The 14,945-nt window shown below is 41.0% G+C and overlaps 1 pseudogene; it reads right to left on the minus strand.

Moving 5' to 3' along the window:
- Positions 1 to 4,422: 4,422 nt before the first annotated feature.
- LOC125437485 lies at positions 4,423 to 14,542 on the minus strand (annotated as a pseudogene).
- Positions 14,543 to 14,945: the final 403 nt, after the last annotated feature.

Raw genomic sequence — 14,945 nt, forward strand, 5'->3', positions numbered from 1 at the left:
TGTTAACAAATACGGCTGTTAACAAATACAGCTTTCCATGTTAACAAATACACCTATTAATGAATACAACTTCTGGGAACAGCAGTGGCAGAGTGGTTAAGAGCGGGTGCATGCTAATCTGGAGGAACTGGGTGTGATTCCCCACTCTGCTGCTGGAGCTGTGGATTCTCATCTGGGGAATTCAGATTGGTTTATGCACTCCGACAGACGCCAGCTGGGTGATCTTGGACTAGTTGCATTTCTTCTGAGCTCTATCAGTCCCCAACCCCCCCCCCCCAATGTGGGGTTAGCAGGCGAAACTTAATGCCTGGGAAGGAATAATGAGTCACGGAGAATCCAAACTGATTCGATCCTGGATACTGTTGTTGTTAAACCTCTGTATCATAGCCTATTTTTTTCTTCTCTGCCTTTTATAAAGTAGTGTCCCCTTTCACCACTACTTAGCAGGATGAGCCTGGCCGAGGCTGAATTATGAATTGAGTGATGAATTACCAGTATGGTGTTACACAACTAGTCATATTTGGTACATGCTTGGTCACATCTGGTATGTATATGATCATGCACGAAAAGTGAGGCTCATTCCGCACACGCAGAATAATGCACTTTCAAGCTGCTTTCAGGGCTCTTTGAAGCTGTGCGGAATGGCAAAAACAGTTGTGAAAGCAGCTTGAAAGTGCATTATTTTGCGTGTGCGGAATGAGCCTGAGTGAGAAAACTATTCGGGCTACTGAGGTGAAGGATTTGGAACCTGTGGGAATGGAAGGGCATCCTGCAATACTCTATAAGTTATGTTACTCTGCAGATGCTTGGATAAAATTATGTACTTTAGAAAGTTGGGGTTTTTTGGCCACAGCAATGGGTGAAGGTGATGTGTTTTTTTTATCAGCATAGCTGGAGAAGTGGGTATGGGCAGATCTTCACAGCAGCATGTGGCCTGGCATAGTTAATGGGAAATACAAAATGGACATTTGGGGCAGGTCTTCCACTAAGCACTATATTAAATGGAGTATTCAGCTGTTCAGCAGGATTAATACTAACTGTGCAGAATGCTCTCTCTCTTTTTGATCTAGGCTACATGCACTGTCAAAAGCTACCACTTCACCCACAGGGAACAGCATACCTGAGCACATTGGTGATGTTTTCAAGAAACCAACTAGAAATGGGTCTTTTCTGTGCATACTTTAGCATGTTGGGGGAAGGGAATTTGTTCTCAGCAATCAACATTACAAACAACTAACAACATAACAGGGCATCCCCTGTTTTAGGATGTCCAGTAAGTGGCCTTTGGGTAATCGCAAGGCTGTTTACTACAGGAGTAGACCATGTAAATACACATAAGTTCAAGATTTTGCTGATGGTCACTTGAGGGACTCCAAAATGGTAGTTGAGATGGCAAAGGGATTGCCTACCATTTCCTGGCGTCATAGTATGGCCCATTTCCTTTACCAGAGCTGTTTCCATCTAATTTAGGGCAAGTTTCTCACAGATTGTACCAAGCTGGAGGGCAAGGAAATTTCTGATTCCTGTCAAGGAGCAGGGAGCTGCAAACACCTGTGCTGTTCTTTTGGCATTAGGTTGTAATGTCACATTTGTCTGAGGCCTCGAACCCAAGACAAGGGACATGAGGTTTTGAAGAAATTATTAATAATAAATTAAATAATTAATAATAATTAATAATAATTAATAATAATTACAAATAAGCATAATTCTCAAAACAGGAAGACTTACAGACACATAGCTAGCTATCTTGAAATTGATTATGTCCATTATGCATCGAGCTGACTGAACAAACTAACCTGTTCTTGTCAGACCTCAGGATTAATTTCTTGCTGATACAGCCAGTTGTATATTGTTCAATAGTGACATTATATCACACATGCATCTGTTAGGGGCAACCATCATTCTGGGCCTACTAAGTGACAATCAGGGTTTTATTATTGGTTGTTGGAATTGGCAACTGAGATGTAATTTCCTGCCTCACGCTCTTATATGGGGTACATGTGCAGTCTCAGGCAAGTAGTAAGGGCTTCCAAAAAATTCTACTTGGTTTCTTGTTCACTTCCAGTGTTCAGGAAGGATTGTGAATACTGGCGGGATAGGGTTCCCCTGCATTTCCAAGTTTTGTGGCCAGGATTTTTCTCTTTAAAGAAAAACTTGCCTTCACTGGAATTTTCCCCACAGGTCTTAGGTTTATGGGGACAAGTGTTGTTATGGGCTTACACGCAAGTGGCTCATAGATATGCTTTTCCCATTAAAGCACCCAAATGTCTCACTAGGCTTGTAGCACTGGATAGGGCCTTTGGGCCCAGAGTGCACAATCCATGGGTGGCTGTACAGCTTTTAGACATCAGTGGCCACTTTGGCACCACAAATAATATCATTAGAGCGTAATGGTGGCATGCGTTATTGAAAGACATTCCAGCTGCTTAGGCAAAGATTGGGCGATTAGTCCAGGAGTTGGTATTGTTATGGGAACTAATGGGGTCTCTTATAAGGCTGGTCTATTCCAAGTATCACCAAGGGTTATTTCATTGCCAGATGGACTGTTTCCACTTCCTGGCCTCTGAGGCAACCAGCTACCAGAGGCATTTCTGGATCAGCTGTAGGACTGGGGCAGCACTTGACCATGGATGGAATCCCCGTAGGACGACGTAAACTTTCAGTTGGTAAGGAGGGTTTTTAAATTGCTTATTAATACACACACACAAAACCCTGAGACTGAGAGAGAATGACTGGCTCAGCAAGCTTCATGGTGGAGCTGGGATTTGAATCTGGGTTGACCAAATCCTACTATGACACTCTAACCATGTTGGTTCTCTCTTCATCTACTTTTCCCAGACTACGTGTAATTTTACACATCTCAACCATGCCCCTCTGAGTTCTTTTTCTTTCACTTTAGCCTTTTCTTTTACAGAAGTTCTACAACCCCATGATTATTTAGGTTGATCAAAGACATTCCAATGTGTACAAGGCACATGGACTATCACTAAGTACTGTCTCACCTCTCATCCCGATCAGCTGTGTATGTACTGTCTCTAATGGTGATCCTGACCCTCTCTTCTCAGTCACAGAAACAATGACATCTAAAGTGCCTCTCTGCCTCTGCTGATGCTTATTCCTTGTTCCTCTCTATTTGAAGCAAATATTATAATATCTTCAGGGCACGAGACTGTATTTTTCAACCTAATCAGCTGTATAAAGTGCTTTGATGGTGCTATATTATGAATAACCATCACTTGCTAATAAACTCTCAATCTTCTCACCTTTGTCCCAACCATTTGTCTACTCTCCATCTGAAGGCAGGCTTGTGTAATTTTAGTATTCTGCACAGCATCTAGGTGGGAAGAGGGGGAGGCTCAGTTGGACAATAAATGTTTTGGATGCAGAAGGTCCCAAGTTCAACCCCTGGCATCTCCAGTTAAACAGGATGTGAAAGGCATCAACCTGAGTCCCTAGAAAGCTGCTAACAGTCTGATGATACAAGACAGATTCTCATAGACCAAAGATCATTATAAGGTGTTCATGTCTCTCTAGCTTCAATGTTCTGTACAGTGCCTAGCTCTTAGCTTGCTGTCAGAATCTTTGGCAAAATAAAAAAAGGCAAGCCACAGGGAATGGAAACAATCTGAAGGATATTTTCCCCTCCACTTTAAAAACAGCTCCCTCCAGCTAAGATCTCTGCCTTGGCTAATTTGGACACTTCAAATGCTTATAAAAAAGGTTCCGTATCCTGGCTCTGCAGCGCGTTGACTTTGAAAACCAGACTCAGAAGAAGTGGGGAGAATGAAAACTAATAAGGTCATTATTAAAATGCAGATACAGAGCTCCGTGGGGCACAATGGTAAGCTGCAATTCTTCAGTCAAAGCTGAGTTTGATCCCAATGGAAGTCAGTTTCAGGAAGCTGGCTCAAGGTTGACTCAGCCTTCCATCCTTATGAGGTCATTAAAATGAGAACACAGCTTGCTGAGGTTAAGTCTAGACAACGGGGGAAGGCAATGGCAAACCTCTCCTTAAACAAAGTCTGCTTAGTCTGTCTTGATCCGATGTCACTCCATGGGTCAGTAATGACTTTGAAAACCAGACTGAGAAGAAGTGGGGAGAATGAAAACTAATAAGGTCATTATTAAAATGGTGCTTGCACAGAGGATTACCTTTACCTTTATCTAGTTATTAAAATGCTAGGCATCAGTTTAAGTTGCTGGTGGGAAATTTTGTTATTACTGACTTTCCACTTTTCCCTTGGACTTTGATTGTCTGCATTGGTGCTTGATACTTCTGTAAAAGGGTCATAATTACTGGATACTTGTTCTGATGTCGAATGTCCTGGGTTTTTTGCTTCGGGAAGGGAGACATTGCCATGGCGCATGTGTAGTTCTTGCCTAAGCAGCCAGTCTATTTTCCCATCAAGAGATCTTAAGTGCTCATATATTTTTTTCCAAGGTTGCTGCTGTCAAGTTACAGAGCATTATTACATCGTTCTTAACTTCCTTGCTTTCACTAATCCCACGGTGGTTAAATTGAGATAAGGGAGTTTCAGGGCTTGGTTGGTCATCAGTCAGGGAGCTATTTTCAGTAGACTCATGCTCATTAGCTTCAGATGACTGTGTGTTCTGCTCTGCAGTCTCTGGATGTCTCAGCAGGGCAAACTGGTTGGCAGTCGGAACTCCAATATGGTGAATGCAATCCTCAGAAGAGTCTCTTCTGAGGGCAAAATAGGTGTTCATTTTTAATTGGTTCTGAATTGGCCAAGTGCTTGAATCCTCCATGTCACGCTGACGCTTTCTGGCACCCATATTCTATCAATGAATTAAAACAGATTAAAACAAACTATTGTTACAGTTGGGGTGCACACCTTAACTTAATTGATTAGTTAAAACTTCCTCCCATACAGCCTTAAGGCTTGGGGATTTTAAAACCAAAACAACGACGAAACGCAATAAAACAATAAAACAGTAAAACAATTAACTACGAGTTAGCAGTTGCTAAACAATTTTTAAAAAAACACCTTTAAATAAAAAGTTAAAAGGACTCAAATTACCCTAATAAAAGGACACTGGTATCAAGTCCTGCAATAAAATTGTTAAAAGCTAAAATATACTAAGTCTAAAACTAAAGTAAAAGCCAATAATGACTAAAAGATAATAATGACTAAAAGATAATAGGTTTAAAAGTTTTAAAAGAGACTCAAGTAACACAAAGAGCAGTCAAATGAATGCAGTTGGCATGTCACCAGCATTAAACTTGAGTGATAAAACAATTTTAGGATAAAAGGAAGTGCTAGTAGATAAAAAGTGAGTGAGGTAAAAGAGGTTTTTAAAACTTAGGCCGTTTCCGCACGGCCCATTAATGATGGCCTGGGGCGGTAAAAACACCGCCCCCAGGCCGCCGTTCGCACAGGCGCCGCTGCTGCAACGCAGCAGCAGCGACCTGACTGCGCTTCTCTCCCCCCAGGGTGGCCTCAGGCCGCCCTAAACAACAACCCTTTAAAGGGTTGTTGTTGGGGAGGAAGCGTCTTCCAGGCGGCGCGGTGCGAACCGCGCCGCAAGGAAGACGCTGTCTCCCGTCCCTGCCCCACTCACGGTGTCCTCGTCGTCGCCTGCTGGGCGTCGCAGCCCCGCCCACACTGTCCTCTGACCTCCAGGGGTCGTCTGCCGGCCTCCGCTTCGCCCGTTCATGCGAACGGGCTTGCGCCCCCACGCCGCCAGAACTCTTGGCGGCGTGGGGGCGCATCCTGGCCGTGCGGAAACGGCCTTAGCTTAAAAATGTGTAGGAGCTCATCAGGGAGTGACTGCACGGAACGGCAGTTTTTTCGCACCAGGGAAAGGGGATATGTCCCAGCAGCCCTAAAGGTAGTTCAGCAACTTCTCTATGGAATTCCTTTATGGATAACTGCATGGAACAATTCCATTGAAAGAATACAATCTGGCTTCCTATATAAAATACTCAGATTACCGCACTCTGTACTGTATGCTGTACTATGCTTAGAAACTGGTCAGAACCTACTTGAAACAAGAGCATGGCTGAATACATTCAAGTATTGGATCAAATTATGTTTTAACTCTGATGTGCGCAGTTTTATATATACTGGCGCACCCAGATCTATTTGCCTCTGAATGGTATCAACTCCTCAAATAAAAAATGGACTCAATAGGTTTATTACTTGAAGATCTCTGTATACTGTCACCCAGAGAGATTTTCCAAACCTTAAAAAGCCAACTTTTAGAACAGGAATACTATATCCTGTTGGGGCAAGCAAATAAATCATGCTCACCCCTCTCTGCCGGAATAATACCAGAACAGGGGCACATAGCCAAATATCTTGAATTATTAACTGAACCCCAACAGAGATGGATTATCACAAGGACCAGACCCAATACTTTCCCATCGGCCATTACAAAGGGTCGTTACTTATCCATCCCTCTCCAGGATCGGGTTTGTCCACACTGTAAAAACCAAGTGGAGACTCTTGCTCACACTATTCTTGACTGTCCGAGATATGTGGGCATTAGGAATTTCTCTCCCAGGCTGCCCCTTGAAAAATCTGAAAGAGAATCTGGCTGTTTCTGAACGGGTTGAAAGCAATGGCTTCAGCCCAGTAAAACACCATTTTGGTGGGGACCCTTCGCACAGTGACGACAGAGCAATGCCTGCCAGCAGAAGGTAAGGAGGCATTTGGGGCAGGGGAGGGGAATACACGGCTGTGCGGAGCTTGCTCCCACAGCTGCGCATCCCATGGGGCCATTTGTGTGAATGGCCTCAGAGCCTGCATCGGCATGATTAATGCCGATGCAGGCTCTCTCCCTTGGCTGTGCGGAAACAGCCTCTGACAGTTCTGTTGTGGAGCTTCTGTTAAACAATACAGATGTCATTCTCTTGGAAAAAGTAGCAAAATTTCTTTTGCAAGTGACAGAACTTTCTAAGTAATGTATACTGCTATATACAGTCTTTCTGTCTGTGTTTTGAATGTACTCTTGATTTGTACTTCATAAATGTCTGGTAACGCTCTAGAGCCTATTTTAAATGCCTAATAAAGGTTGTTGTTGTTGTTTATTAAAATGCAGATACAGGAGAAACACAGCAAGGCAGATGCACAATCTATTTACTGAGTGTGTGTGGGTGTATGTGTTTCAAAGCAGGGGCTGACTCTCTTTTCTGATGAAAAAAAGAAAATGGAGCCTTCTCCTTTAATCAGTTTGTAAAGGGTTTTCTTCCTTCTGTCTCTCCCTTGCCCCTTGTTTTTACACACTGCTGTTTTTCCTACCCTCCCCAGACACCACTACACTGACCCCATCCATAACCCAGAGATGACAAATCTCAAACTTCGTTTAGAAGCCATCCCCTGCCCTGCAATCTTGCCATTTGCTCACTACCTTCTCTCTTTTTATTCCACATGTCAGATGTTAAGGTTGAAGTTTGTCTGCAATGCTTTAGACAGTGGTCCTCCCCTTGTCAAAGCTGGCAGGGAGAGAGGTGCACTCACACATACTTATTCATGCAAGGGAAAGACTCTTTATAGAGAATGAAATACATTTTCTTAATAATATATTTATACTTCTATGTAAGTCAAGTCCAGTAAAGTGAGACCGGATACCACATTTCAGCCAAAGTATACATTGCAGTCACTGAGGGATGGCTGCTCCAGAATTAGGCTGTAGCGCATAGAGGCCTCTCACATGAAATATCACCATCCAATTTTTTTCAGAATTCCTGGCTGTAGTTGTAGATAGCATGACTATCTTCTGCACAACATGCTGGGGACAACCCATACAGCTTCATGCATTTTGAATACTGAGCTAATGCTGACAAAAGTAAGAAATTCTCTGCAATAGACCCTGAATAGCAACAGTCATTTTGTAGACTAGCGTTAAAAATATTAGCGTGGAACTGAATTGAACACATATTACTGATTTTCATTTCTTAAAGGGGACATATTTTTGTTAATATTCATATGAATCAAGGAAGACAACATTTTGGGAGTAATTTAGAATCCTGTAAATGACTCCCCACCCCCTTCCGCCTAATCATTTGTGGGGAAGCTGGTAAGGGACTAGAAGCGTTTGTACCTCTGTGCACACATACACACACAAGTGCACACATAACACAGTCAAGCACCCCAAACATCTAATTCTCTCCATCCAAAGAGAGAGAGAAAGAGAGAAAAGAAAAGCAGCTTCTCCCCAACCCCAATACCAGTTGGGCAGCAATGCGCCTTGGATGGCAGCCGTACTCCAAGGACAAAACTTTTGCAGACCCAGTGAGCAGCTGCACTGACACTACATACTTTTCTTTTACAATTTGATCTTTTCCCCGCCCCACCCTATCATCAGGGAAACTGTTGTGAAGCTGTGTGCACCAGTGCCAATGAGTGCCAATGAAGCTAATGGAAAGTGAGGGTAATTCTCTTTGTATGGCTTCAGGGACATGTTTTTGTTGCTATATCTCGTTGGCTACAGGACAACTTCACTGTTAGCAGAAAGAGAAAAAATATTGAACAAGTTTTGTGTGTGTGCATGCATACACAATCAATGAAGCATTTCATTGTGTCTTTGACTACCAGTCAATCGGCAAGAATAAGGAAAGTGAGTGGGCGAGTAGATGGATGATGGCTTTTTCAATCTCCCAAGGCCTATTTGCCCAGGACACTCACCCATGATTTAACTCAGCTAAAGTTGAGTTGTAGTTAGAAAACTGGAAATTGTTTTCCACAAAAACTTTGTCCACAAAAACAAGAGAAGATAAGATTTTTGTATATTTTTTATTATAGCTTTAAAATTGGTCTGGGTTATCATTCACCAGCCAATAATAGCAACTAGTGACTGTCAGCATTTTCAAGAAAAAAGGTAATATAAACTATTTCAAACCATTTCCTCAACAGAAGAAACTGATAGACAGACACTTGGAGTCTCTTAGCAAAAGAACAAAACAAAACAAACCCCATGGACGGGTTCGGTGGCAGTGAATGATTGTGCATGAGATGGGAGAATATAAAAGTTAATTGAACTGGTGATAAGACAACTGAAAATTGGAAGCAGAAATATCAGAAGTCAGAAATGTAGTATAAACAATGAACCACAAGGCAATGGGCTCTGAATCTCCATCAAAAAGAATTAACAGATTTCAACACAAAGAATGAGAGTATTTTTAAAGAATAGTTTAATCTAAGAGCCTATTATAACTACCATTTATATGGAACTGAGAAGACAATAGGAAGACAAGCTTTCAAAGTGCACTGTCAATCTGGAATGAACTACAAAACTGCAGCCACAGAATTGACTGTTTACTTTCCAAAGCTGCTTTTCCACTAATGGCCATAATGGTCACTTGGTTTTACTTGCTATACAACTGTTAAAAGCACCAAAGCCTTTTCAGGATTCAGACTGTAGCTGGAACAACTGTGCATATCCTTTGCTCTTTAACCAATAGTTCTGGGCCCTTCAAGCCCTTTGAAGGTACAGTGCCCAACAATCTATGGCCCCCTCCACACAGCAAATACACAATGGGTTGCAGTTGGGATAAAGTAACCCATTTTCCTGTTTTCACATTCACATGCATCCCTGCAGGCAGTGATTTGGAGCCGGCGAAAGCAATCTGGGTTGCTGTTCTACCTTCATACGGAGATGCATCTCTTTTAGAAAATTTACTTCCCACCAATGCATAGCTATTCAGGCATGCACAAATGAACCCCCCTACAGCCATGCTGATGTTTCACAATATGACCATCCACACCTGTGTAGCTATGCAGATGTAAGCCATGAAATTAAAAAAAAAAGGAAAATGGAGGAGAATAAAGTGCTTTTTGCCTGGCCACTCACTCTCGAGTGGCTGCAACCCAGGATTTTTGAAAAGACTTGCTAATAGCATGATTCTCAAAAATCCCAGTTTGGAAGAAATAACATGGGGCAGACTCATTTTACGGGCGGGATCTGTGTGAAGTCCTGCCCCAAACAGTTTTTTAAAATTTTCCTACACCTGTGTTTATTGGGCCATGCGGAACAGGCCTGTGTGATGTATTGCCCCAGTCCCATATTATTTTTGTCTTATATTTCATTCATCTCCATGTTCCCACCATCCACTGGCTGCTCGCTTCCTGCTTTTTATTTCACTCATATCTTCCAATTTACTTGAACTACCGTATCTCTTGGATATGAAAAAAATCCTGAATGTCTGCTAGAAATCTTATGGCTATTTTCTCTTTTTGAACACATCTATTTATAAATGTAAATCCATATTAGTCTAGTTTAAGATTCCTGGCTTCAAAACTCTGAAGATCATGATTTTTAATAAAAAGTAGGGAGATAGAAGAAAAAGTATAGATTAAGTTGGTTATTTTGTACCGTATATACTCAAGTATAAGCTGACCTGAATATAAGCCGAGGCACCTAATTTTACCACAAAAAAGCTGGGAAACTTATTGACTCGAGTATAAGCCTTCAAACTTGACTCAGTCACAGCTAAAAACAGACAATTGGGGAGCAAGATGAGATAGAGTTGCTTAACAGAGTTTGCATTAGGGATAAGTAGCTTTCCAGCACTCTAGGAACACAAATGAACCACTGTTTTCCTCCAAATGTAGAATAATTCTGGGATTCATAACCATGCCAGCCTAAACTTTGCTCCAAAGAAAGTCTTTGTCTTCAGCAACATCAGTATTTGGCAGTAAACTACTGTATGAAGAATTGTATTCATCTAGAATGCAATGCACCAATAACCCTTAGGAGAGAAATGCCTCAGTTTCTTTTAACACACACACACACACACACACACACACACACACACACACACACACACACACACACACACAACCTAGTTGTAATGCAGGCTGTACTTACAGCTTGTTTTTACGGCTCTCTGGTGAGTTAGGAAAAAAAAGCAGCAACATGCTTACCGGATCCCCACAGCAGCCCCAGATCCGGCTGCTATCTTTGAATTACCGTATATATTCGAGTATAAGCCGAGGGGGGCTTTTTCAGCATTAAAAATGTGCTGAAAAAGTCGGCTTGTACTCAAGTATATACAATAGTTTCTTTTTTTAAAAAAATCTGAATTTGGTTTCATTAGTAGCATGAAGGCACCTTGTTTGGATTCTGGTTATGGATTCCATTGGTCCAATGGAAAGGACATTTCTACCTTGAGTGGTTTCCATTTCCATTGAGTAGTTTCCACTCAACTGAAATCAAATTGAGTTGGATTGCTTTCCTTTCCTGACAAATTGCAGAACATATTAGCTCCTCACTTCAGCTTCCTTCCAGACAGAACTAGAGTCACTCCTCACCTTCCTTCAGCTCCTCACCTTCCTTCCAGACAGCACTAGAGTCGCTCCTCGTGGGCAAACTGCATGCCAGTCATGAGAGGGTGGGAGCAAGTGCTGTATCAGTCTCTCCTCTTGCTGCCTTTCCCATTACCTAGGAAACCAAAAGCACTGTGAGGTGCTGGACAGAATGTAATATTTTTTAGGGTATTTACCAAGCCTTCGAACACCTTTTTGTGCAGCAGATGATCTCACATGATATATTTTATCTATCTTTGCTTGTATTGCTGGAACTGGAATAGACATATATTTTACTAGAAATTACTTACGCTAAACTTCTCTCTCTGATTTTGGTAAAGCATGAATTCTTAATGCAAATTCCTTCTGTCTTAACTCCAGGCCAATTAATTTTTTAGCCTAATTTTTTTTATTAACTTCCATTTTTGACCTTTAATCTTTTTACAATTATGTTAAATCTTGCCTGCATCTGTCAACTTTATCAATCTTATTTTTCATTTATAATCTATCTTTCTTTACAGGTGAAAGCATAGATTCTAATATTTGCATTTGGTCTGGTGAAACTGGGATATCTGAGTCCAAAACAGATCTCGTTTTGCATTTATTTCCTTCTCCTTTCCTCTTAGTTTCCAGCTATATTAAAATCAAGTCTTTTTACTTTGGCTGGTTTATAAGTCTGGGTGAGTAACTCCTTTTTTTAAAGCAAGCTTCATAAGTTTTCATTTGTTTAAATTGTGGAGGAGCATTACAACAATAAACAAAGTGTCTCATTCCAAAATGGTGAATTTATGATGCAGTGCATAATTCAGGCACATAACTCAGTTGTACTTATCTGTCCCCCCCCCCCCCCCATTCCTAATAAATTCTTGCTGGATGAAGTATATGATGATAGGCAAGATTCCTTTTTTTCATTTCTTATCTTCTTCAAACCCCCTCCCCCAGCATCACTTACAGCTTTGAGTAGTTTTTTTTAAAAAAACTGCTTCTTGTCCCATTGCTGAGAGGATAAATGCTGACAGCCTTCAATGGGTGAAAGAACTGGGCCTTCTGGTTTTCTTCCAGTGCCCCTCACCCCTCCATTTTTATCTCTGCAGAACACAGTGCTTTTCTCTCTAATAGCACCTTTTAATCCAGTTGCTCAGAGACATCACCCAAGCAAAAAGGAAACAATAGTGTCATCTCTCCCACAGAAGAACAGCACCCATAGTGGTGCCAGAAGGTGGAAGTCCTTTTGTGTGTACTACCTTTTGTCTATTAATGTTTTATTTAGCATGAGAGGCTTCCCTAGTTTGTTTCTCAGCATATTCTCACATCATAAATTCTTCACAACTCCTTTAGTACAATGCCACCTTCACTAACAACATTTTGGAAGTTCCAGAGTGAATCACATTGTTTCCCCATAAGGTTTATTCCTGCTTTAAGATGATGTTGAGCTAGCACACATCCAGCATTCATACAGGCTGTCTTGCCTGTTGTATGATGAAAGTATTTCTTGATGCTCCACTCTTGAGTGGAAGCAGAAACTACAAATCGACCACTGCAGTGTTCAGCATAGGCACATGGTTCTGTGTTTGTTCAAGTCTCAACCTCTTTTGTTGGCCACATTTATTTCCAGTCTCTCTCTTTCCTTGCTAGAGCCAACTGTGCCAAGTTATGATGATGCCTGTTAGTAAGATCAGGAGCTCCAATTTCATTTTCTGTTGTATCCAGTTCATCATCAACAGAAAGTGGGAATTAGAGAATTGAATAGAATAACTTCATCAGTTTCCCCAAATCCCTTAGTAGCAGTCCCCAGCAGCAAAGTCCATCTTTTCAATGTGTACTAAGACATTCAAATGGTTGATTTTGCTATCACTACATGCCACTCCTAGCATTCATAGAAAACTACCTCTGATCCCACTTGTACATGTATGTGTGCATGATCAGGAATGGCACTTTGGATAGCCATTCACTATGATGAGTGTGATACAGAGGACAATGGTGAGGATTTCATGTAGTGTTTTCCTTGGGCAGAAGGAACTACATCCAAAGAATATCCCCTGTATATTTTGCTCATGATGTGACAGGAGACCCCCCCAAGAACATCATTTCAAGGGGCATTTTGAGTGGGACCACATGGTGGCTAGAAATCCTGCTGTCTGTAGACATGTTCCATGGGATCCACCTCCAATAATTAATGGTATAAGATGAGGTAAAATGGATTGAACCTACAGTGATGTGGTATAGGAAACTGGGAAAATATGGAACTTTTAGACCATTATCAGCCATTCAGTTCTTTTGAGCATGAGGCACGATGCAGGGAAAAATGGAAAACTGGGGAAAGTAAAAATTACAAACTACTTGAACCTTTCCTACTGTGCATGATAAAAATCTAAGTAAATAAACATTTGTGTTTTTTAATCTGCAGAAACATGGTGTATTGCAGAAATGGTTTGGCCAACATGAAGACAAAATACACTGACAGAGAAGTGGCCATTTGGTCAATGGAACTAATCTTCCACTCAATCCTTAATCTTGCCTCAAACTTTATATGAGTATAAAATTTAAATAGAGAAGTGAAATAAAAGGAGAGTGAATGTTTAAGACTTTTTAATTTGTTGTTACCCAAAGAGATGCCTTTGAAGATTATAACACTACCATTTTTTGGTTTTTGTGTAAAAATGGATTGCTATAGCCTTCTGTCTAAACAATAAATAGAAACTGAATTTACTATCAGATCATCACAAAGCATTTGCTTTTTTGTGGATCATTCTTTCAGCTGAATAAAGCAACAGTGAATATTTTTCCAGTTCTTCCTTCTAGCTGACAATGCTGCCTGTAGAGATTAATGCTTGATGTCTTTAAGAAAGCACCTGTGTCAGGAGATAATCCTAGCATATCAAATGCAAAGGTAAGAAGTCATAACTTATATAGAAACTGGAGAAGGATTTTGCCTGGGATGTGAGGAAAATCTCTTGAAGCAATGTTGTTTCTGTTACAAGGAGCAGTTTCACAGAGAAACTGATAGATTTTGATAGGAATAATGAATGCTGGAGCCTATTTTCAAGAATTCCCCCTTTCCATCTAAATTCCAGGACTATTCCTCTAAAACAATTTTCAAATGGCATGTCTTGGAATTGTGATCTCAGGCTTTTGCTTCAGGTCTCTGAACAAAAATCTCAGTATGATCTCTCTGAAGCAGCAATCACACCACTTCTGTTTGTTACATATTTCTAGCTTGATATCTCATTGGTTACCTTGGAAATCCCACCTTTTACAATGTCACAGATCCTCATCCCAGCTAATGCAGACCCCAAATCTCTACTGAGTCAGTTACCACATGGCTCTCAGCTGAAATGCTGCAGGCTTTATCAACAAGGTAAGTGGCATAAGAGTTACTGAAGTGTAAAGAGATGCTGACGAGTCCTTGGTAAACTCAACTGTCAGTTAAATGTCAAAAAAGGAATGCTCTCTTGTCTTAAAAGAGGGGTTTGGAGATATATTCTTTGTCTACTGGAAAGGTATTTTGCTAGCTCTTTCTTACACTGTCACTGGAAATATTTTATGAATACACATTGTCAGAACTAAGAAAAATGAAAAACATCATGCTCGTAGCTTTTTTCCCTTATGAGAAGTTAAGAATCTGATTTTTTCAAACAGTAAAGATGAGAAAGTTGCATTTCAGATGAGATGATGTTG

This window comes from Sphaerodactylus townsendi, linkage group LG01, assembly GCF_021028975.2.
Source record: "Sphaerodactylus townsendi isolate TG3544 linkage group LG01, MPM_Stown_v2.3, whole genome shotgun sequence".
Classification (NCBI taxonomy): domain Eukaryota; kingdom Metazoa; phylum Chordata; class Lepidosauria; order Squamata; family Sphaerodactylidae; genus Sphaerodactylus; species Sphaerodactylus townsendi.